Genomic DNA, 26,223 nt, shown 5'->3' on the forward strand with positions numbered 1-26,223 from the left:
AATTAAGTCACCCATCTCTATGGTTTTATCTGCCAAATGGAAAGTCATCAAACACAGATAAAAATTCAAGAACTCCTATTTTCCCATTTCTTAAACATTTCTCATCCATCTTGGGGGGTATAGGTTCTTGGATCTATATATGAACCATTTTTAGCACATGTAATCTGATTAATGGCAAATATATTCACAAGGAGAAGAAATTTTGCATAAAAATTAAGAATATCAGGAAATGGAGAGATAAAAAAGCAGGTCAGGCATATGAACTGCACATAGCTAACCTGTGTTCAATCCCCGTGGCATCCAATATGGTCTCCCAAGCACTGCCAAGAGTAATATCTGAGTGGAGAGCAGGAGTAATCACTAAGCATCGCCAGGTGTTACCTGCCTCACCCACCCAAAAAAATAAGGACATAAGACTTTAGGAAGTACATCTCTCTCAAGGATTGATACACAAGCGAATAAAATAATTGAGCTTCAAAAGATTTTACATATCAAAAGAGAGAAATAATTGGTTTTGCTTTCTAAAAACTGCTTCTTAGAACAGATCAAATGTGGAGCCAGAAAGACAGTTCGGTGGACATGGTGTTTCTCTTCCAGGCAGCTGTCCTAAGTTCAGTCTCCACACCTCATATGGTCCTGAGCCCTGCCAGGATTGACCCCTGAGCACAGAGCTAGGAGTAAGTCATGAGTACCTCCTAGTGGGACCCAACACACACACAAACACACACATACACACACACACACAAGAACATACCATTCCATGTCCTATTCTACGAAGTAACTCAATCGGCTGCAGTCTCGGTGGTGCCTGTAGTCTCTGGAAGTGGGGGATCCCCAATCCCGGGAGTGCCAGGATCTTTGATACCTGTGGGATTTATCACTGCTCCTGCTCCTGCTCCTACTTCTACTCCTACTCCTACTCCTTCGACCATGCCATTCAGAACGCTCCTTGTGCCTGCCAGCCAACTTGCATATTTGACCTTTGATTTCAGTCCCTATCCCTGTTCTTTTCTTCCCTTTCCTCCTTCCTACTTAAAGACCTGTATTCCTGTTTGGGCTTCTCCTTCTTTGGCTCCCTGTCTCGGCCCTCTGCTCTGGAGTGGGAGGCTGTCTTGACCTCAGGGGAGCTGTGGTACTGCTTCATCCCCTTCCTAGACTCTGACTTCAGAACCTTTTCAGAGTTCTTGCTGTTGAACTTTTTACAGTCGGGGGAATTATTTTCCTTTAGCATCTTGCTTCTGGGTGATGAAGAGGAGACTGGTGGCTCTGGCTGTACCTCCCACTTTTCTGTCTTCATTTTCTTTTTTTCCTTTTTGTCTGGAGATAAAAAAAAAAGGAAGGTAGCCACAAATAGGAAATGAAAAAATAAAAAGCTCTCCCCAAAAGTACTTATTTTCTAAATACACTGCATCAAATGCAGAACCAGGAGTAAGCCAAAGCACCAACGGGTGTGGCCCCCCACCCCCAAAATAACTTGAAGTTGGTATGGTGGTGCTTGGAGGACCATATGCTATGCAAGAGATCAAACTCTGGTTCTGTGTATAAATCAAACACCCTACCCACTGCATGTACTATTATCACCCAGTCTAATAATTTGAATTTTAATAGTATATTCATGGCAAGACAGCAAAAAGGAGCAAAGTTTATAAGATGAAGAGTCAAAATATTCAAATTATCATCCTCCGATTTAAAAATGATGAGCTGTGAAAATGTCTTTGAAGATTTTCTATAAAGTGTGTATGCCCATCAGTATCACTTATCACTTATCACTTAACTTCCCGTTAGTCGTCGATTTGCTCGAGCGGGCGCCAGTAACGTCTCCATTTGTCCCTGTCGCGTGCTAGTGTAGCCCAATGGCATCTGTTCGCTCCAGGAACATGAAGGGCCTCAAACCAATCGTTTATGATCTTGACGAAGAAGTCTTACCATTTGGTAGGTGGGCGGCCACGCGGTCTTTTGACATCCCGTGGAATCCAGTCGGTAACAGCTCTAGTCCAGCGGTCGTCTTTAAATCTCATTACGTGACCAGCCCATCTGATTTTCGAGACCTTGGCAAATGAGACAGCGTCCCTGATTCTTGATCATCGACGGATGTCAGAACTCCGGATTTTTTCTCTCATTTGAGTGAAACGTGATATTCCAAGCATAGCTCTTTCTATTCTTCTTTGGGAGACCTAAATAGCGTTCTCATCTTGTTTGTGTAGGGCCCAGGTCTCTGAGGCATATGTTAATGCAGGAAGAACAGTGAAATCAAAGAGATGTGCCCGGAGCCAGAGGTTCTTCGTCCTCTTAGCTATTTCTTCGACGTTCTTGAAGGCGTTCCAAGCCGCTCTCTTCCTCCTGCGCAGCTCGGGTGCCAGGTCATTTGTCATATTGACCTCTCGACCTAGGTACACATAGCTGTTGCATTCGGAGATGGTCGTTCCATTGAGAGCGAATGGGGCGTCAGGAACGAGGCTGTTTCTCATAAACATTGTCTTCGTAAGATTCAGCTGTAGTCCTACCTTTCCACACTCATGGTCAAAGTCGGCCAGCATTTGTGCCGCTTGGCTGATGTTTGGTGTTATTAAAACAATATCATCAGCAAAGTGGAGGTGGTGTAATTGCTGACCATCTATCTTCACTCCCACTCCTTCCCATTCTAGTCGTCGCATGATGTTCTCGAGGGTGGCACTGGCTCGGCTCTTCACTCGCTACCTGTCTGAATGCAAGGTTCCGTCCCAATGGAAAACCAGCAGTACCGTACTACTGTTCAAGAAGGGAGACATCCATGACATTGGCAACTATCGCCCGATCTGCCTATTGTCTGTCATCTACAAGTTGTTCACTCGAGTCATCCTAAATAGGATTGGCAGAACACTAGATGAAGGACAACCATGCGAGCAAGCCGGGTTCCGCAAAGGATTCAGCACCATCGACCATATCCACACGATAACCAAGCTCATTGAGGTTTCTCAGGAGTTCAAGATGCCGCTCTGTTTAACGTTCATTGATTTAAAGAAGGCCTTTGATTCTGTTGAGACGGAAGCTGTCATTGAAGCCCTGGCCAATCAGGGCATTCAAGCCCAATACATCAGGATCCTCCGTGAGCTGTATTGCGGATTCACTACCAGGATCTCACCATTCTACAAAGAAGTGATCGTTGATGTCAAGAGAGGGGTGCGGCAGGGTGATACCATTTCACCGAAACTCTTCAGTGCCCATCAGTATATTCTTTAAATTTACTTTTCTCTAGGGGAGTCGAGATAAAATAAAATGAGTGTCAGGGCTGGAGTAATAACACCACAGGTAGGGGATTTGCCTTGCATACTGCCAACCCTAGTTCGATTCCCAGAATCTCGTATAGTCCCCCAACCAACACCAGGAGTAATTCCTGAGTACAAAGCTAGGAGTAACCCCTGTGTATCGTAGGGTGCGACGCAAAAAGAAAAAAAAATTAGTATCTACATTAGTATCTTGACATAAACAAGTTTACTAAGTCATGATTTGTAAGGAGTTTTGAATATGAACATTTTCTATTAGAAAGTAAACATACCTTTCTATGATTAAATAAACAACTTTATTCATCAGAAAAAAAACAATTAAGACCACCTAGAATCTTTTTGGTCATAACACTTTACCTTTTTTGTGTGTTTTTTTTTTTGGTGGGTTTGTCAACTTCAGAGTCCTCAGCTGAACTGTTTGGAGGCATGTGAGCCCAACAGCCCTTCTCCTGAAGCAATCTGGTCACATCATCCAATTCATATGAGTCCTTAGGAGCCCTAGAGTTAGACACATGATCCACTCAAATAGCTCGTCCTTTGATCTAAGACAGAAAGCCAATGCATCATCAAAGACAGCCCTCCTTCCAAACTAAGTGATCCACACCAACTTCCTGATAATTCTATCTCTAGGGAAATCTCCAACACTGTTTGCCCAACTGGTGTGTTTGAGCACTTTTTCCCAGCTAGCAATTTTCTCTGCTCTCAGGGCAACCACATGGGGCCTGAGGGCTACTGATCCCCTGAGGCAAGTGCACTAGCATCATCAGTCAGTTTACCCCTGTGTGCCATACAAATATTTTTGTACTCTATTTATGTCATGACATAAAAAAAGAAAACTCTGGGAAATTTTGTGACTAGTTCACACTGATACTTTGCTGTGAAACACAAACTCTGGGAAAGGAACAAAATAGTAATTACTCACATCAAACAAAACCATTTCACTTTTCAAGCATAGACTTAAAAATTCTTTTTTGAGGGTGGGGGGAGTTGAGCCACTACTGAATGTGCTCAGAAGATCATATAGGATGTCCAGATCATAACCCTGGTCAGCCACAGGTAATGTATGAGCTTTACCCACTGTAGGATCACTTCAGTCCCTGATACATGCTTAATTGTATAGGCATTAGGCACTCAACATTCCCAAAGTCTAGCTTTTATTGTTCCAATACAAGGTCTGATTTTAGTCTTACCTTGAAGTCTAATCTACCTCTTTTCATCTATCCTATTTCCCATTTAAAAACATTTTTGAAGGGTTGAAGCGATAGCACAGTGGGTAGGGCATTTGCCTTGCACGCGGCTGACCCGGGTTCGATTCCCAGCATCCTATATGGTCCCCTGAGCACCGCCAGGAGTAATTCCTGAGTGTATGAGCCGGGAGTAATCCCTGTGCATTGCCGGGTGTGACCCAAAAAGCAAAAATGAAATAAATAAAAATATTTTTGAGGGCCCGTAGCGATAGCACAGAGGGTAGGGCATTTGCCTTGTAGCTGGCAGACCCAGGTTTGATTCCCAGCATCCCGTCCCCAGCAAGGCCAGGAGTAATTCTTGAGTGCAGAGCGACAATTTTAATGAGCATTGCTGTATACGACCCGAAAAGAAAAAAATGTTTTGAAAACCATCCCTTCTTTGAGTCGATTTGAATATAGGCTCCATAAAATGGAAACCTATATCCCCATTCCATGCTATCCTTGAAACTACTGATTATTGGTGCAATCATTGATAAATTCTCCAAGAGTCACTCTCCTGGGCAGGAGGAATACTGTGGTGAGGAGGGAAAGGTAAGAAACAAAGGCCTCCCTGGGTGGGTGGGGGAATAGCTATTACTGAGGAAGAAGAAAGTGCTGACTGGGGCAGAGGCCCATGTAATTGCTTCCTAGAACCATTTCTCCACACCCTGAAACTCTTTATGACTCATCCTGATGGCCCCTGGGACTTTCTGAACCAGGGGAAAAATAAAACCAAACCCTTACATCAGAAACATTCAGCGAAATCCTGCTTAATACTTATACCCACCTTGATGCTATTAAATTGTCAACCTCCAGTATTGTGCTCTGCTGGACTTCATAGCAAAGGAAGCAGAATCACTTGGATTTCCAAGGCTTCTTATCCCATACCAGATTTATGGTAACAATCTCACCGTATCTATTTACAAAAGAGACACACTATTAGAAATAAAATGCTCAGAATGCTTGACAAACAATACTTAAATACTGAGTAGAAAAAGACAAAGCTAGAGCCAGGTGACGAATGAAGATTAACTATAAAAAGCTATACGGAGGGAACTAGAGCAAGACAGTGGGTAGAGCTCTTGCCTTGCATGCAGTCAACTGGGTTCAATCCCTAGCACCCCATATGGTCTCTTGAGCCCGACCAGGAGTGATCCCTGAGCACCACTGCTGTGGCACCCCTAAACAAGACAAAAAAGTTATTCAAGGATATAATAGGAAATGTCCCATTTGAAAAGTGAGTGGAGATGAGAAGTGCCTGCCATAGAGGCAGGTTGGGGGGTGGGGGGGTGATGGGAGGGGAAACTGGGGACACTGGTGCTGGGAAATGTACACTGGGGAGAGATGGGTGATGGAACACTGACTGAAATCTAATCTTGAACAGCTTTGTAAGGGTCTAGCTTACAGTGACTCAATTAAAAATAAAAATAAAAAGTTCAAAAATAGTGATAATAATTAAGATTCAAATTTCACGCCCCCTTCCCAATTAATGTATCCAATCATTCCCAGGAGAGATCCCAGAGCACAGAGCCAGGAGTACTTCCTGAGTAGAGCTCGGTGTCACCAGGGCAACAGTAAATCTGGTAAAGTGCTTGCCCTGCACACGACCGAACGACGTTCAATCCCGGGCATCCCATACATTCTCCCGAGCACCACCAGGAACGATTCCTGAGCGCAAAGCCATGAGTATTGCCAGGTAAGGCACAAAAACAAAAAAAAATGATATTTTTAACAGAGTCACAAAAAGAAAATATCAAACAGAAATCTTAGTGCGTTTCAGCATATGCTTTGCAGGTAGGACACTTAGGCTCAATCCCTGGTACTAAATGGTCCCCCAGGCACCACCAGAAGTAATCACCCAGCACCGAGATAGGGAAAGTTCCCAGGCATCACTGGACAGAGCCAAATAACAAAAAGAACAAAAAAAAATTGATGAATACATTATAAACATAATCATAGACACAAACTTCTGCCAAAATCTAGCATCTTTAACAGAAACGACTAAAAACAGCTCAAGTGATTTCAAGAACTATTTACCTATTTAATTGCTGAAGCAATAGCACAGTGGGTAGGGCGTTTGCCTTGCACCTGGCTAACCAGGGTTCGATTCCTCCATCCCTCTCAGGTAGCCCGGCAGTCTACCGAGAGTATTCCGCCCACACAGCAGAGCCTGGCAAGCTCCCCGTGGCATATTCAATATGCCAAAAACAGGAACAAGTCTCACCATGGAGACGTTACTGGTGCCTGCTCGAGCAAATTAAGGAACAACGGGAGGACAGTGCTACAGTGCAATGCTATCTGCCAATACAATTATGAGAAAACATAAAAATGAAAAATAAAGGGTGAAACCATATTTGCTTGAAGATTAGATGTGATAGTATTATAGAAACCCTAAGTGCTCATTGTAAAATTCCAAACTTTACTTAAAATCACAATGCCTTTCATCTGGGGAACATAAAGTAACAAATAGGAGACTAACACCCAAGAATAGCCGAGTTGAGTAACAGGAGGATTACTCCATGGCTTTGAGGATAGCCGCACATGCTAGGGGAAAAGGCAGCTCAGATAGAGAAGGGAGCACCAAATAAAGGGTGCTGGGAGGTCCCTCTCAGGATGGGAAATGCGTGATGAGAGTAGACTATAGACCTAATAAGATTGCCACTCAATATCTTTTTTGCAAACCACAGCACTCAAAAGGAGAGAGATAACAATAGGGAATGCCCTGCAAAAGAGGTAGGGTGGGTTGGGGGGATGGGGGGTGGGAGGGATACTGGGATCAGTGGTGGTGGAGAATGGGCAGTGGTGGAGGGATGGGTATTCGATCATTGTATGACTGAAATGCAAGCATGAAAGTTTGCAAGTCCGTAATTGTACCTCACGGTGATTCACTAATAAAAAATTAAAAAGAAGAAAGAAAAAATAAAAGTCCTTCAAAAACTAGTATATAAATTTCACGCAATTCTACTTTTAAAATGCACACCTTTTTGTTGGGAGGATCCTCCCAGGATGGAAGAAGCACACTGAAAGTAGACTACAGACCAAACATGATTGCCACTCAGTGCCTCTCTTGCAGACCACAGAACCCAAAAGGAGAGAGAGAGAGAACAAAAGGGAATGCCCTGCCACAGAGGCAGGGTGGGATGGGGGGAATGGGGGGTGGGAGGGATATTGGGACCCGTGGTGGTGGAAAATGGGCACAGGTGGAGGGATGGGTACTTGATCATTGTATAACTGAAACCCAAGCACAAAAATCTGTAAGTCTATAACTGTACCTCATGGTGTTTCAATAATAAAAAAAAAATAAATAAAATAAAATAAATTAAAAGGTAAAAATAAATAAATAAATAAATAAAGGAAAAATATTTTAAAAAAAGAAACCCTTTTTCCCTGGAGCAGAGTAAGTTGTTTCCAACATTCTTGTGAACAAATGAACATTAGAATAACTAGGAGGGGGTATGGTGCTGCCAGCAGGTCAATCTGTACCTGTGAGGAGAGTGCATCAGCAGCCTGATGGCAACATCAGACTTTCAGATACCCCAAAATTGCTGCTGTGCCTTTGGCCAGACCCAAAAACTTGGGGCAAAGTTTACCAAGAAAGTAAACGGCCAAAAGTTAGGTATGTGGGAGACACACCCACAAACCACCTCCAGCTCAGCAATACAATTGGAGGCATGGCCTCTCTGGTTCCTGATCGAACTGCTTAACGGCCATGATCCCAGAGTGTCAGAAACGAATCTCAGAACCCAAAGGCTTTTGGCAGAAATGCGTCCTGTTCCTGCAGAGGTTACTGGTGCTGGGCCACTCCAGATGGGAATAGGTTTCGTGCCTTGGCCTGTTCCCCTGGCGGCCCGGTGACCACCATCCTCCAGAGGCCACTGGACAGTCAGGTTTGGGCCTGCAGTGATGAGACACACGGGGCCTCACAGGATGGGGGTGGAGCCGAGTCTTTTTCCCCATCCCAATGAGACCCCGAGTCGCCGCCTACAAATGGCCTCTCTGGTTCCTGATCAAGCTGATTAATAGCCATAATACTGGAGACTCAGAAACAAATCTTGAAACCCAGCGGCTTTTGGTAGAAATGCATCTGGACTGCATACAAGGTGGCCGCCACCTTAGAGCTTATTGGAAAGCCAGGTATGAGTTGGTGGTGACGGGGCAACTGCAGTCTCATCGGAAGGGGGGCGGTACCGGCTCATCCTTCACACCCTACTGAGGTCATGAGTTGCTCCCCACAAGTGGCTCTCTGGCCCGGACATGGCTCCAGAAGCAAAAGAACTTAATTCAGAGCCCGGAAGCTTGCATTAAACTACAGTGCCATGCTGCCCCAGGAGGGAAAGGGTGTTGCTCCCTTCTGCCTTTTCTCTCCCTGGCAGAAAGGTGGCCGCCACCTCAGAGCTTATTGGAAAGCCAGGAATGAGCCGGCGGTGATGGGGCAACTGCAGTCTCATGGGAAGGAGGGAGGTACCAGCTTGTCCTTCATGCCCTACCGAGTCACGAGTTGCCCCCCACAAGCGGCTCTCTGGCATGGCCATGGCTCCAGAGGCAAAAGAAGTTAATCCAGAACCCGGCAGCTTGCGGCAGAAAAGTGAATGGACCATGTGTTAAACTACAGCGCCATGGCTCCCTGGGAAGGAAAGGGTGTTGCTCCCTTCCGCCTTTTTCCACCTTGGCAGTAAGGTAGCCGCCACCTCAGAGCTTATACAAAAGCCAGGTATGAGCCGGCGGTGACGGGGCAACAGCAGTCTCATGGGAAGGGAGACGGTACCGACTCGTCCTTTACACCCTACTGACGTCATGAGTTGCCTGCCACAAGCGGCTCTCTGGCATGGCCATGGCTCCAGAGGCAAAAGAACTTAGTCCAGAGCCCAGCAGCTTGCAGAAGAAAAGTGAATGGACGATGCGTTAAACTATGGCGCCATGCCTCCCCAGGAGGAAAAGGGTGTCGCTCCCTTCTGCCCCCCCCCCCCCCCGGCAGCAAGGTGGCCACCTCCTCAGAGCTTATACGAAAGCCAGGTATGAGCCGGCGGTGACGGGGCAACTGCAGTCTCATGGGAAGGGGGATGGTACCAGCTCGTCCTTCACGCCCTACCGACATCATGAGTTGCCTCTCACAAGCGGCTATCTGGCATGGCCATGGCTCCAGAGGCAAAAGGACTTACTCCAGAGCCCAGCAGCTTGCAGATGAAAAGTGAATGGACCATTTGTTAAACTATGGTGCCATACCTTCCCAGTCGGAAAAGGGTGTTGCTCCCTTCTGCCTTTTTCGCCCCTGGCAGCAGGGTGGCCGCCGCCTCAGAGCTTATAGGAAAGCCAGGTATGAGCCGGTGGTGACGGGGTAACTGCAGTCTCATGGGAAGGGGGGCTGTACGAGCACGTCCTTCATGCCATACCGAGGTTAGGAGTTACCCCCCATGAGCGGCTCTCTGGCACGGCCATAACACCATACACACAGAAACCAATCTCGTAATTATCTGGCTCTTTGCAGAAATCCAAAATCGTGGCTGTGTGACATTATATGATTCTCATAACCAGCTATAGAAAACAAAGTATTTCCCAATGCCTTTTCAGTAATTCTGATTGTTTGGGGGGAAATTCTAAACAATAATGGTGCATCTTTTATCGAAATAATGAATGTAATCAATGTAGAGAAGAGTTAAGTAGAAATCATCTGCCTCACAGGCATTTGGAGGGGTGGGAGGGGGGATATACTGGGGTTCTTGGTGGTGAAAAATGAATACTGTTGAAGGGAAAGGTGTTTGATCATTGTATGACCGAGACTTAAACCTGAAAGCTTAGTAACTTTTCCCTCAGTGATTCAATAAATAAATATAAAAATAAAAATAAATAAATAAATAAAAATTAAGGTAGAGTTCATGCCCAATTCAATCAGCTAATCAGTGGCTGAATAAATAGCAGTATTCCTACAAAAAAAGAAGTTTTGTGATTAATATAACATTTATTGGAAGTGGTATTGTGAAAGGTGCTTACTATTAGAAAGCATGAAGGAGATAGAATACTTTCATATTTAAATGTGTTATGGATTGCTGACAAAATTAGATTTGCCTATTAGGTTTATTTAAATATAACAGATAAAATATTTCAGACTTTCTAAGTCATGCATGTCAGATGTATCCGGGAAAGGAGATCAATTTTCAGAGGTTTGTAATTTTTTTTTATTTCCTTGACATTGTGTTAAAGGAAAAGCAATTCTTTTTCATAGGGGAAATCAGAAAACCTATTACTATTCTAGTTGCATCCTCATTTTTATTGTTTGACTATAGTGCATATTTAAGACTTAGAAAATAAGGAAGTATATAATAGAATGATTTTAGACTGGGAGCACAGTAACCTCATTGTTGATTTCAGCACTTACAGGTTATGTGACATTTAGTGCTTTCCTACCAGTTGCCTTCTTTATCTTCTTATGCAAAATGTTTGTTTATTTAGGATCCTGTTTAATAAATACATCCAAAGCTGGGAAAAAAAAGAATAACTAGGAATGGGGCTGGTGTGATAGCACAGCGGGTAGGGCGTTTGCCTTGCACGTAGCTGACCCGGGTTTGATTCCCAGCATTCCACATGGTCCCCCGAGCACAGCCAGGAGTAATTCCTGAATGCAAAGCCAGGAGTAACCCCTGTGCATTGCCGGGTGTGACCCAAAAAGGGGGAAAAAAAATAAAAACTAGAAAAACTCTGAACAGCTCATATGATTAGCTAGTTGGTATGTGTTATGAAGAAATAAACCAATAAAAAGGAAGAAAAACACCAAGAAAGTCAAGCTTATATGAATTAGTATACAAATATGGTACGGTTAATGTTTCAATTTACAAAAATTAGCCATTTGAAAAGACAAACTGAATCCGTATCTCACAAATATTCATAAAAATAACTATAAATGGATCAGGGATTTCAATTTATGGCACTAAAATGATACACATGAGGAAAAAAACACCAGAGCAGTGGGTGAGTAGAAACACCTATAATTGATTCCAAATCCAGAAACATGAAAGAATGATACACTTTACCACATAAAATAATCAAACGGCGGCGGGGGAGGGGGAGTTGGTTCCGAGTCCACCTGAAATAATTTCAGTCTACTGAGCCAGGAATATCAAAGCACCACAGGTTGTGGCCAAAAGAAAAAGAAAAAACAAAACAAAACCAGTAAACAAAACCCACATATGGTCGCTCGAGCCTACCAGGAAAAAGAATCATGGAGTACAGAGCCAGGAGTAAACCCTGAGCACAGCTGGGAGTGCCCAACCTCAAAGAAAAAAATAGAGAAATAAAATGAAAGAGAAGACTACTATAAAAAGTGCAGCACTCTTTACAATAGCCAGAATCTGGAAAAAACCTGAGTGCCCGAGAACAGATGACTGGTTAAAGAAACTTTGGTACATTTACACAATGGTGTACTATATAGCTGTTAGAAAAGATGTCACGAAATTTACATACAAGTGGTACTACAGGGAAAGTATCATGTTAAGTGAAATGACTCAGAAAGAAAGGGATAGACATAGAAAGATTGCATTCACCTGGGGAACATAAAGTAACAAAATAGGAGACTAACACCCAAGAATGACCGAGATTAGTACCAGGAATTTTACTTCATGGCTTGGAGGCCAACCACACATACTAGGGGAAAAGGGAGCTCAGATAAAGAAGGGAACACCAAATAAAGGTGTTGGGAGGATCCTCCCAGGACGGGAGAAGCATGCGGAAGGTTGACTATAGACTAAACATGATTGTCACCCATTGCCTATTTTGCAAACCACAACACCCAATAAGAGAGAGAGAACAAAAGGGACTACCCTGCCACAGAAGCAGGGTGATGGGATGGGGGGTGGGAGTGATACTGGGATCCGTGGTGGTGGGAAATGGGCACCAGTGGAGGGATGGGTATTTGATCATTGTATAGTTGAAACCCAAGCACAAAAATGTGTAAGTCTGCAACTGTACCTCATGATGTCTCACTATTAAAAATTTTTTTAATAAAAAAATAAAAGGTACCACATGAAGAAAGTTTGAGGGTAATGAAACTGAGCTTTCTGATTCAGGCGATGATTACAAAATAATTGCACTAAAACTTATAGGGGCCAGGAAGGTGGCTCAGCATTACAGCACATGCGAGACCCTGTTATCAATACTACAAAACTTTTAAAAAATGAACACCCTAAAAATGAGTTTTTTCCTATAATAAATACCCAGTGGTGATCGGGGGTTATTCCTAGCTCTACGTTCAGGGGTCATTCTAGGCACTCAGGGGACCAATGCTGGACATTAACACAGGGTCAGCCCCATGCAAGTGGAAGCAAACATAAACAAATGGGACTACATCAAACTAAGAAGCTTCTGCACTTCAAAAGAAACAGTGACAAAAATACAAAAAGAGCCCACAGATTGGGAAAGTATATTTACTCAATACCCATGTGATAAGGAATTAATATGCAGGATATACAAGACACTAGTAGAATTGTACAAGAAAAAAACCTTCCACCCCATGAAAAATAGGGAGAAGAAATGAACAGAAGTTTCCTCAAAAAAAGAAATACAAATGGCCAGAAGGCACATGAAAAAAATGCTCCACATCGCTAGTCATCAGGGAGATGCAAATCAAAACAACAATGAGATAAATCATCTCACACCACAGAGACTGGCACACATTCAAAAGAACAAAAGCAACCAGTGCTGGCATGGATGTGGGGAAAAAGGGACACTCTTTCACTTTTGGTGGGAATGCCCACTAGTCCAGTCTTTCTGGAAAACAATATGGACATTTCTTCAAAAACTAGAAAGTGAGCTTTCATATGACCCTGCAATAGCACTTCTGGGAATATATCCCAAGGATGCAAAAAAGCACAGCAGAAATGACATCTGTACCTCTATGTTAATTGCAGCACTGTTCACAATAGCCAAAATCTGGGCCTAGTGCCCAAGTGCCCTAGAAACTTTGGGGCATCTATACAATGTAATACTATGCAGCTCTCAGGAAAGATGAAGTCATGAACTTTGCTTCTAAATGGATAGATGTGGAGAGTATCATGCTAAGTGAAATGAGTTAAGAAAGAAAGGGACAGACATAGAAGGACTCCACTCATTTGTGGAGTATAAAACAACATAACATGAGGCTGACACCTAAAGATAGTTAGATACACGGGACAGATAGATTACTCCATAGCTGGAAGTCTGCCTCATGAGCAAAGGGGAGAAGGCAGCTGGAATACAGAAGGGATCGCTAAGAAAAAGATGGCTGGAGGAATCGGTTGGGATGGGAGATGTGTGCAGAAAGTGGATAAAGGATCAAACATGGTAACCTCTCAGGGTCTGTATTGCAAACCATAATGCCCCAAAGTAGAGAGAGGATATGGGGAATCATGTCTGCCATGGAGGCAGGGGAAAGGTGGGAAAGGGGGGGGGGGTATACCAGGAATATTGGTGGTGGGGAATGTGTACTGGTGGAGGGATGGGTGTTTGATCATTGTGTGACTGTAACCCAAACATGAAAGCTTATAACTTTCTCACGGCGATTCAATAAAATTTACAAAAGCAGGGTGAGATGGGGGAGACGGGGGGTGTGAGGGATACTGGGATCAGTGGTGGTGGATAATGGGCACTAGTGGAGGGATGGGTATTCAGTCATTGTATAAATGAATTCCAAGCACAAAAATTTCTAAATCTACAATTGTACCTCATGGTGTTTCACTAATAAAAATCTAAATTTTTAAAAAAATTTTCAAAAAAATAATAGCAATCCCATAAATAAAAGAAAAATTACATTACCCCCCCCCCCCAAAAAAAACCTAGGGTTACCCACATGCAAGACAAGCACCTTTATCCTGGTACTTTCTCTCTGGCAAAATAAAAAAGACTACGATTTTTATAATTTACATGACAGATCAAGGACCACAAAGCAATTTTTCTCCTACAATAAACAGATTATCAGCAAGCTGGGGAGACGGCTCAAAGGGCTGGTACAACTGCATTGCATGCTGAAAACCCAGATTTGATCACCAGCACCACATGGTCCCCTGAGCACCAGTGAGAACGACCTCAAGCAATGGACTGGGAGTAACCCAAAGGACCACTGGGTATGGCCCAGAAACAAAAAAGGGCTTTATAAGACAGGGAGTGAAACCGAATAAAACCAAAAGGTTCATCATAGTTCTGTATCAGTGATGATTTCCTGATGGCCTTATTTTCCGGAAACTGAAAGATTTTGATACTGGGCTGGAGGGCAGCACAAAGGCACTTGCCTTGTGACTGGGGTTCAATCCCCAGCATCCTATGTGCTACCCGAAGCACCACTACGAGTAATTCCTGAGTGCACAGCCAGGAGTAATCCCTGAGCATCGCCAGGTATGGTCCAAACCCACAAATCATGTCTTTCAATGGACTCTCTGATAATTTAGTAAAATCAGAAACCGTGAAACAGGTAAAAATAGTAATAACAACTAGGTACAATGCTAATATTCAGGGATGTGGCTAAGGGAATACAGTGGCATTCCTTACATTTTATAGTTTTTCTGTATAACGTCTGAAATAAAAGTATAAAATACATTAACATGAAATATAAGTAGTATTTCAAAATAAAAATCAAAGAAACAGTAGAGGAACCAGTTTAAAAGGCCTCTTTAGACATCAAATTGAAAACTTCTCAACATGAAAGAATAATGGCACAGTACTAGCACACATTGAATTTGGGCGGGGGGAAGGATACCCAGGAGAGTTCAGTGGCAACTTCTGGCTCTGTGTACAAGAAATCATATAAAGTGCCCAAAAATGAACCACTACTGTAGCCAAAAATGGTATGTAAGCCAAGGACCTTAATCTCTGTATTCCCTCCATCCTAGTATATCACATTTTTAAAAATCAATTAATATATATCACTGTCACTGTCACTGTCCTCCCATTGTTCATCAATTTTCTCAAGCGGGCCCAGTAACATCTCCATAGTGAGACTTTATTGTTACTGTGTTTGGCATATTGAATACGTCACAGGTAGCTTGCCAGGCTCTGCCGTGTGGGCTAGATACTCTCTGTAGCTTGCCGGGCTCTCCGAGAGGGGCGGAGGAATCGAACTCGGGTTGGCCATATTGGCTGCATGCAAGGCAAACGCCCTACCACTGTGCTATCGCTCCAGCCCATAGCATATTTGATATCCCAAAACCCAGTAACAATGATGGCTTTCATTCCTCTGTCCCTGAGAGAGTCTCCAATGTGGAACTTGAGAAAATCTCAGTTGAGGACGAAAGGAGACCTTACTGGTGCCTGCTCAAAGAAATCGATGAACAGCAGGATGACAGTGCTACAATGATACAGTGATGATGAATTTAAAAGAAATTAAAAGATAAAACAAGTGTTCGCTTTGGCAGCAAATATACTAAAATTGGAAAAATACAGAGATGATTAGCATGGCCCCTGTGCAAGGATGACACGCAAATTCGTGAAGCATTCCATATTTTTTAAAAAAATTAAAAAAATAAAAGAGAAAGCAAGGGAATACAAAAACTGAAAACATGGGATCTAAGCTGCAACCATGGGAACTTGTCGTGTTCTTGCCAAGTTTTCAGGTGGAGGATGGTGTGGGGGTTGAGGTGGGAAGGAATAAGGGAACACTGGTGGTAGGGCTGATGTTGAAATAAATGTCTAAAACTCAACTTTCAATGACTTTGGAAACCACAATTCTTTAATAAATTTCAGAAAGAAAGTCAATGGCAAATATTTTTCAAATAACAAATCACTGTTAATTAGAATTCAGAAAAAAGGGGCATTCTATTTTTTTTTATGTAGGAGTACTGCTATTTACTCAGCCAGTGATTAGCTGATTGAATTGTGCATGAACTCCAACTTACATTTTTTTCCATTTCTTATAATTTTATTTATTGAATCACCATGAGAGCAATTACAAAGCTTTCGGGTCTAAGTCTTGGTCATACAATGAAACACCTGTACCTTCACCAGTGCCCATTCTCCACCCCCAACAATTCCAATATGCCCCCATCCCCCACCCTCCCCCTACTCGTAGGGCAGATGATTTACACATTACTCTCTCTCTACTTTGATCACATTCAATATTTTGACACCAGACCCACCATCATTATTTGAGATTTTACCCCAACACTCAGATCTGCTGAAAAGGCAAGAGTAGACAATTTGTTTTCTATTGCTGGTTATGAATAACATATGATGTCGCATGGCTGCAGTAGTGGCTGCGCAATTTTGAAATTTCAAAATTTTAACACCAAATTGGAGGGATTTCTGCCAAAACCTGCTGGGTTTCCAGATTTGCCCCTGAGTCTCTGGGATCATGGCCGTTAAGCAGCTTGATCAGGAGCCAGAAAGGCTGTTTGTGGGCGATGACTTGGGGTCTCGTTGGGGTGGGGAGGACAGGACCGGCTCCACCTCCATCCCGTGAGGCCCAAAATGTCTTGTCACTGCAGGCCCAAACCTGACTGTCCAATGACCTCTGGAGGATGACGGCCTCTGAGCCACCGAGGGGGAGCAGGGGGAGGAACAACACCTTTTCCCCCCTGGGGTGGCCCAGCAACATTAACCTACTGCGTGGTCTGAACTCATTTCTGCCAAAAGCCTCTGGGTTTCAAGATTTGTTTCTGAATCTCTGGGACCATGGCCCTTAAGCAGCTTGATCAGAAGCCAGAGAGGCCATTTGTGGGCAATGACTTGGGGTCAAGTTGGGGTTGGGAGGACAGGACCGGCTCGACCCCCATTCTGTGAGGCCCAAAATGTCTCATCGCTGCGGGCCCAAACCTGACTGTCCAGTGGCCTCTGAAGGATGGTGGCCACCGAGCCGCCAGGGGGAACAGGCGAAGGCACAAAACCTATTCCCACCTGGGTTGACCCAGTACCAGTAACCTACTGCAGGGACCGGATGCATTTCTGCCCAAAAGCCGCTGGTTTTCGAGATTTGTTTCTGAGTCTCTGGGATCATAGCCATTAAGCAGTTCAATCAGGAACCAGAGAGGCCATGCCTCCAATTATATAGCTGAGCCGGAGGTGGTTTGTGGGTGTGTTTCCCACATACCTAACTTTTGGCCATTTACTTTCTTGGTAATCTTTGCCCCAAGTTTTTGGGGTCTGGCCAAAGGCACAGCAGCAATTTCAGGGTATCTGGAAGTCTGAAGGCGCCATCAGGCTGCTAATGCACTCGCCTCACAAGTACAGATTGACCTGCTGGTGGCACCATACCCCCAAGGGGCATTCTATTAAGGGGAAATCTGGAAGAACTTTATAGAGAGCAATCTGAAAATAATATAAAAACATCTTAAAGGAACATTTAAAAGTTACCATAGAGGGACTGGAGAGAGTACAGCAGGCAGGGTGCTTGCCTTGCACAAGACCAAACCATATTTTATCACCACATATGGTCCCTAGAGCTCCTCAGAAATGATACTTAAACAGAGACTAGTGTGGCCTCAAAACTAAAAAAAAATTAAAAATCATTAAAGAGAAAACTAGCCCCATTATGGTTTAACTTACAGTAGTAAACTACCGGAAACACTGCCCACAAATAAAAGACAATTAGGAATTAAAAAAAAAAACCTATGCAGTGCATTTGACAATGGTTGTTTGTTGTCCTTAGGTTTGTCTCCAGAAAACACACTTTTCCAAAATTCCAAAGACAGTTCCATAACCCTTCAAATTCCCTCACACTACCTCTGTAGAGTAAACCACTCTGCTCTAACCCAATTCTAGACAAATGATCTAAGTGAAAAATGTTTTTCAAAGTCATTTTTAACATTGGCAAAAGGTCTTCATGAAGAGCACTATGGAGCGAGAACTAGAATACACTTACTAGCTGACCATCACTCAATAGAAACAAGACAAAAACATCTAGATCAATGGGTCTTCAAACACCAGTCCATGGACCAGTATGCAAGCCAGTGATATTGAAGGATGCAGCCCTAGATGAGAGAATATACCAGGAAGAGATACCATGAAGAAATGGAAATCATGTGCTGTACCTACTGTGAACTTCCCCAACACCCAGAAGCTAGGAGTAAGACACCTCTACCCCTGCCAGAACTCTCAGCCTGAGTGGGATGCCCAAAACCTATACCCACGGCTCACTTCTCATAAAAAACATTGCCAAGTTTCTTTCCCATGGCCTTTTAACCTCTATGGTACGCATCCCCTGACCAGAACCTACTGTACCCTAAGCTTTCCAGTCACAGGAGATCTGATCGGCTCACTAACCTCACACTTATCTGGAAACAAAGCAAACTTCAACAAAAACCATTTGTTATTTTCTCCTAAATACTGTATACTTTGCCCTAAGTGGATAGAGTCACACAGGTGTGGGCAGAGAAGGGATGTTATCCCTAGTTTGTAGGGGATCAAAAAGAAACTTTGGGGAAAATTTATAGCCCTGCAAGCATATCTCAGGATGGAAGAAAGGATGCACATAAACAACTTGACTTCACAGCTCAAGATCTTAGAAAAGGATCAACAGAAAGAGTCCAAATTGGGCAGGAGGAAAGAAATCATAAAACTTAGAGCAGAAATCAACGACATGGAAACCAAAGAAACATTCCGAAAGATCAATGAAACCAAGAGCTGGTTCTTCGAGAAAATAAACAAGATAGATAAAGCACTAGCAACACTCACAAAGAAACAGAGAGAGAGAGAATCCTAATAAACTGAATCAAAAATAAGAATGGAGATATCACAATGGAAACCAAAGAAATTCAAAAGATCATCAGAGACTACTTTGAAAGTCTGTATGCCCCGAAACAAGAGAACCTAGAAGAAATGGATGAATTCCTGGATTCCTATAATCTCCCAAAGCTGAGTCAAGAAGATATAGAATACCTGAATAGACTTATTAACATCAAGAAAATTGAAACTGTAATCAAAAGTCTTCCCAAAAACAAAAGCCCAGGTCCAGATGGATTCACTAGCGAATTTTTCCAAACATTTAAAGATGACCTACTGCCAGTCCTTCTTTATTAATCTTTTCCAGGAAATTGAAAAAACAGAAACTCTCCCAAACAGTTTCTATGAAGCCCATATATCTCTAATACCAAAAGGAAACAATGACACCAAAAAAGAGACAACTACAGGCCTATATCCCTGATGAACACGGATGCAAAGATTCTCAACAAAATACTAGCAAATAGAATTCAACAACTCATCAAAAAGATCATACACCATGACCAAGTGGGATTCATCCTGGGGATGCAAGGATGGTTTAACATCCAGAAATAAATCACTAGCAACACTCCACTAGCAACATAATCCATCATATCAAGAAAAGAAAAGATATAAAGCATTTGATCATATCAATAGATGCAGAGAAAGCATTTGACAAGATCCAGCACGTTATGATGAAAACCCTCACCAAATTGGGGATAGAGGGGACTTTCCTCAATATAGTTAAAGCCATCTACCACAAGCTTACAGCAAGCATCATCCTCAATGGGGAAAAACTGAGAGCCTTCCCCCTAAGATCAGGGATGAGACAAGGATGCCCACTGTCTCCACTACTGTTCAACATAGTACTGGAAATACTAGGAATAGCGATTAGGCAAGAAAAAGAGATTAAGGGCATCCAAATAGGAAAGAAAGAAATCAAGCTCTCACTATTCACAGATGATATGATACTACACTTAGAGAACCCTAAAACCTCTACCAAGAAATTCCTAGAAACGATTGACTTGTATAGTAAAGTGTCAGATTATAAAATCAATACCCAAAAGTCCATGGCTTTCCTATATGCAAAGAGTGAGAGAGAAGAAAGTGACATGAAGAAAACAATCCCATTCACAATTGTACACCAGAAAATCAACTACCTAGGAATTAGTTTAACTAAGGAAGTAAAGGACCTGTACAAGGAAAACTATAAAACGCTGCTTCTGGAAATAAAAGAGGACGCGAGGAAATGGAAAAATATCCTCTGTTCATGGATCGGGAGAATTAATATGATCAGAATGGCAATACTGCCCAAAGCACTGTACAAATTCAATGCGATCCCTATTAGGATACCCATGACATTCTTCAAAGAAATGGAGCAAACACTCCTGAAATTTACATGGAACAATAAGCCCCCACAAATAGCTAAAGCAATTCTTGGCAAAAAAGAAAATGGGAGGAATTAACCTTGCGAAGCTCAAACTCTACTACAAAGCAATAATAATTAAAACAGCATTGTACTGGAACAAAGGCAGAGCTGCAGACCTATGGAACAGGGTTGAACATACCGACATCTCCCCTCAAATATATGATCATCTAATATTTGATAATGGAGCAAGAAATGCGAAGTGGAGTAAGGAAAATCTTTTTAACAAATGGTGCTGGCAAAACTGGACGACTACATGCAAAAAACTGGGCTTAGATCTCTGCCTAACTCCATGTACAAACGTAAGATCAAAATGGATCAAAGACCTCAACATCAGACCAGAATCCATAAGGTACATTGAAGACAAAGTTGGCAAAATCCTCCATGATATTGAAGCTAATGGTATCTTCAAAGATGTCACGCCACTGGCCAAGCAAGTGAAAACAGAGATAGACAAATGGGACTATCTGAAACTAAGAAGCTTCTGCACCGCCAAAGTAACAGTGACCAAAATACAAAGACAGTCTACAGAATGGGAAAGGATATTCTCTAAATACACATCCGACAAGGGGTTGATATCAAGGATATACAAAGTACTGGTTGAACTCCACAAGAAGAAAACATCCAACCCCATCAAAAAGTGGGGTAACAAAATGAGCAGAGACTTTCTCAAAGAAGAAATCCGAATGGCTAAAAGGCACATGAGAAAATGCTCCACATCATTAATCATCAGTGAGGTGCAGATCAAAACGACAATGAGATATCATTTCACACCACAGAGAGTGGCCCACATTCAAAAGAACAAAAGCAACCTGCGTTGCCACGGATGTGGTGAGAAAGGGACCCTCCTTCACTGCTGGTGAAAATGCCGCCTGGTTCAACCCTTTTGGAAAACAGTATGGACGATTCTCAAAAAATTAGAAATTGAGCTCCCATTTGACCCAGCAATACCACTCCTGGGAATATACCCCAGAGAGGCAAAAAATATAGTCAAAGTCACATCTGCACTTGTTTGTTCATTGCAGCACTGTTTACAATAGCTAGAATATGGAAAAAACCTGAGTTCCCTAGAACAGATGACCGGTTAAAGAAACTTTGGTACATCTACACAATGAAGTACTATGTAGCAGTTAGAAAAAATGAAGTAATGAAATTTACATACAAGTGGTACCACATGGAAAATATCATGCTGATGGTAATGAGTCAGAAAGAGAGGGACAGACATAGAAAGATTGCATTCATCTGGGTAACATAGAGTAACAAAATAAGAGACTAACACCCAAGAACAGCTGTGATAAATACCAGGTTGTTCATTCCATGGCTCAGAGGCCAGCCGCACACTCTAGGGGTAAAGGTAGCTCAGATAGAGAAGGGAGCACCAAATAAAGGGTCCGGTGAAGATTCTCAAAAGTCCATGGATGGGAGATGCATGCTGAAAGTAGTCTGTAGACCGAACATGATTGCTACCCAATGTCTCTTCTGCATACCACAGCACCCAAAAGGAGAGATAGAACAAAAGGGGAGTGCCCTGCCACAGAGGCAGGATGAGATGGGGGATGGGGGGTGGAGTGGGATACCGGGATTGGTGGGGGTGGAGAATGGGCACAGGTGATGGGATTGGTACTCGATCAATTGTATGACCGAAACCCAAGCACAAGAACTTGTAAGTCTTCAACTGTACTTCATGGTGTTTCACTAATAAAAAAAAAAAAAGAAAGATGGGATGGGAGGGTGGGAAACGGAGGGGGAAAATGAAAGCCTGGAAAAAGAACAGAAATAAGGGTGCCGGAAAAGTGGTACCATGGGTATGGCACTTGCCGTGCCCGTGGGCAAAATCTGGGTCCCATCTCTGGCATACCGTATAATCCCAGACACCACCAGTCGTGATCCCAGTGCACTGAGCGAGGAGAAAGGCAGGAGCACCACCAGGTGTGGACCCCAAAATAAGACGCAGAAATAAGTGCCGGCAGGGATGGAGCACTCGTATGGCGGGTAGGGCATGAGGTCTTGCACGAGGCTGACCCAGGTTCGATACCTGGCACCATCCCTGAACCATCCCATAGGTTCTGTGAGCACCGCCAGAAGGAACTGCTGAATGGAAATCCAGGAGTGACGCCTGACCATCGCTGGGTGTCACCTAAACGAGGAGGGGGAGGGGGGCCCGAGAGCCAGAGAGAGGAGAGGAATAACGGGAGAAGAGAGGCGGAAGGCTGAAACCCTCCCTGGAAAGCCCGGCGGCGGGGAACCCGAGGCGCACCGCGGCAGAACTCACCCAAGAAGATCCAGGCGCTGTCCTTGTACTCGGACTGCCAGGACACATTCTCCACCACCCTCAGCTGGACCCCTCGCTCCTTGAGCTCCTTGATTAACTTCACTTTCGTCGACGGGCTGCGGAAGTTGCCGCAGAGTAAAGAAATGTCCCAGCGACCCAGACCCCGAATTAGGTCTCCCCTGGAAGAGTCACAGCCCTGTCCAGAATTTGCGACCCCCGCCTCCTCGGACGCTTCGTCCACCCTCCCCCCCCCCCCGCCCCCGCGGCGGCTTGCCCCTTCCCTCAGCTCCTCCTGCCCCGCATCCCAATCCCCCAGCCCGACCTCCCACACTCCACGGAAGACAGCCAGAGCCTTACTTCATCTTCCACCGGTTACCGCTCCAACATGCCGAGGTAACGAGCTCTGGAAAAAGCCGTTTACCTGTCGCCCGGCTTCAGTGTGAAATCCCATTGGACTAGAGCTCCCTGAAAGAGATCATTCAAACCGGAAGAGGTTAGGCACGTTGGGACATAAGGTGAGGACCGGATGCGCACTAGAACCCACACGTGTCTCACGCCGACACAATCACAATCACAAATCATCCTGTTATTTGTCGATTGCCTCGAGCAGGCCCCAGTAACGTCTCTTTCATCCTAGCCCTGAGATTATATTCAAGGCTCTTTAGGAGAATGAGACCCATCATTGTTACTGGTATTTGGCATATTCGGTACACCACGGGGAGTTTGCCAGACTCTGCCGTGTGGGCAGGCTACATTCGGTAGCCTGCCAGTTTGTCCAAAGTAGGAGTGAGATAATCACTTAATCACTTAATCACTTAACTTCCCGTTAGTCGTCGATTTGCTCGAGCGGGCGCCAGTAACGTCTCCATTTGTCCCTATCGTGTGCTAGTGTAGCCCAATGGAATCTATTTGCTCTGGGAACATGAAGAGCCTCAAACCGATCGTTCATGATCTTCACAAAGAAGTCTGACCATCTGGTAGGTGGGCGGCCATGCGGTCTTTTGACATCCCGTGGAATCCAGTCAGTAACAGCTCTAGTCCAGTGGTTGTCTTTAAATCTCATTACGTGACCAACCCATCTGATTTTTGACACCTTGGCAAATGAGACAGCGTCCCTGATTCTTGATCATCGACGGATGTCGGAACTCCGGATTTTTTCTCTCATTTGAGTGAAACGTGATATTCCAAGCATAGCTCTTTCTATTCTTCTTTGGGAGACCTGAATAGCATTCTCATCCTGTTTGCGTAGGGCCCAGGTCTCTGAGGCATATATTAATGCAGGAAGAACAGTGGAATCAAAGAGATGTGCCCGGAGCCGGAGGTTCTTCATCCTCTTAGCTATTTCTTCGACGTTCTTGAAGGCGTTCCAAGCCGCTCTCTTTCTCCTGCGCAGCTCGGGTGCCAGGTCATTTGTCATGTTGACTTCTCGACCTAGGTACACATAGCTGTTGCATTCGGAGATGGTCGTTCCGTTGAGAGCGAATGGGGGGTTGAGAGCGAGTGAGATAATAAGAAGTCATAATAAGATGTCGTATTCAATCGGCGGTTTTGCCTAACCGATGTTGCTGTTGTCCCAAAATTCCAAACGGGATCAGACCACCGTCTTCTTCGTGCAAAATTCTACCTCACAGAACGAGGAGAAAAGAATGCAAGGTTTAAGAAGAAGACTCCCAGAACAACCACCAACTGGGAACTCTTTGGCTCTGTTGCAGCAACATGGGAAGATGCCGTCATTGACAACATTGATGAGGAATACGATCGAATGATTCAGCACCTCCATGATTGTGCAAGGAATGCCAAGAGAGAGATAACCACAAAAAACCGTCTTTCTTCGAACACTCTTGAACTTATTCGCCAACGTGGCGTGGCACGTGCCTCAGGCAACCACAAGCAAACGTCCGAACTGGCAAAACAGTGCAGAAAAGCCATCAAGGATGACCTCAAAAACAGGAGAGCAGCAGTACTGGTAGATGCAGCAGAAGCTGGGAAAAACATTCGTAATGCCCGCCTGTCCTTCACCAACTACAAAACCAAGATGACTGCCCTCCGACATCATGATGGATCTATCACATCTTCCAGAAGGGCAATGGAGAAGATTATTCATGAATTCTACTCAGATCTCTTTAATAGCCACATCCACTTGCCCACATACCACATACCACATGATGGATATGTCGTTCCCAATGTTCTCCCTTCCGAAATCCAACATGCCATCTCGTCGGTAAAGAAACAAAAAGCACCTGGCCCAGACAAGATCAGACCTGAACACCTGAAGAACTTACCATCAGTACTCATCAATACATTAGCTCGACTCTTCACACGCTACCTGTCTGAATGCAAGGTTCCATCCCAATGGAAAACCAGCAAGACTACTACTATACAAGAAAGGAGACATCCACGACATTGGCAACTATCGCCCAATCTGCCTATTGTCTGTCATCTACAAACTATTCACTCGAGTCATCCTGAATAGGATTAGCAGAACACTAGATGAAGGACAACCATGTGAACAAGCTGGATTCCGAAAAGGATTCAGTACCATCGACCATATCCACACAATAACCAAGCTCATTGAGGTATCTCGGGAGTTCAAGATGCCGCTCTGTCTAACGTTCATTGATTTAAAGAAGGCCTTTGATTCTGTTGAGACGGAAGCGGTCATGGAAGCCCTAGCCAATCAGGGCGTACAAACTCAATACATCAGGATCCTTCGTGAGCTCTATTGCGGATTCACTACCAAGATCTCACCATTCTACAAAGAAGTAATCATCCATATCAAGAGAGGGGTTCGGCAGGGTGATACCATTTCACCAAAACTCTTCAGTGCCACCCTCGAGAACATCATGCGACGACTAGAATGGGAAAACATGGGAGTGAAGATAGATGGTCGGCAACTACACCACCTCCGCTTTGCTGATGACATCATTCTAATAACACCAAACATCAGCCAAGCGGCACAAATGCTTGCGGACTTTGACCGTGAGTGTGGAAAGGTTGGACTACAGCTGAATCTTACGAAGACAATGTTTATGAGAAACAGCCTTGTTCCTGACGCTCCATTCGCTCTCAACGGAACCACCATCTCCGAATGCAACAGTTATATATACTTAGGTCGAGAAATCAACATGATGAATGACCTGGCACCTGAGTTACGCAGGAGGAAGAGAGCGGCTTGGAATGCCTTCAAGAGCATTGAAGAAATAACTAAAAGGACAAAGAACCTCCAACTACGAGCACATCTCTTTGATTCCACTATTCTTCCTGCATTAACATATGCCTCAGAGACCTGGACCCTACGAAAACAGGATGAGAACACTATTCGGGTCTCTCAAAGAGGAATCGAAAGAACTATGCTTGGAATATCACGATTCACTCAAATGAGAGATA

At 43.9% G+C, this 26,223-nt stretch overlaps 1 non-coding gene and 1 pseudogene across 1 annotated transcript; one reads left to right on the top strand and one right to left on the bottom strand.

The window, feature by feature from the left end:
• Positions 1–765: 765 nt before the first annotated feature.
• LOC130017040 (RNA-binding motif protein, X-linked 2-like) lies at positions 766–23,418 on the bottom strand (annotated as a pseudogene).
• Positions 15,850–15,952, top strand: LOC130017058 (U6 spliceosomal RNA). The gene has a single exon (XR_008791319.1). It is a non-coding gene; the product is annotated as a U6 spliceosomal RNA (small nuclear RNA).
• Positions 23,419–26,223: the final 2,805 nt, after the last annotated feature.

Source organism: Sorex fumeus, unplaced genomic scaffold, assembly GCF_029834395.1.
Source record: "Sorex fumeus unplaced genomic scaffold, SorFum_2.1 ptg000171l, whole genome shotgun sequence".
Taxonomy (NCBI): Eukaryota; Metazoa; Chordata; class Mammalia; order Eulipotyphla; family Soricidae; genus Sorex; species Sorex fumeus.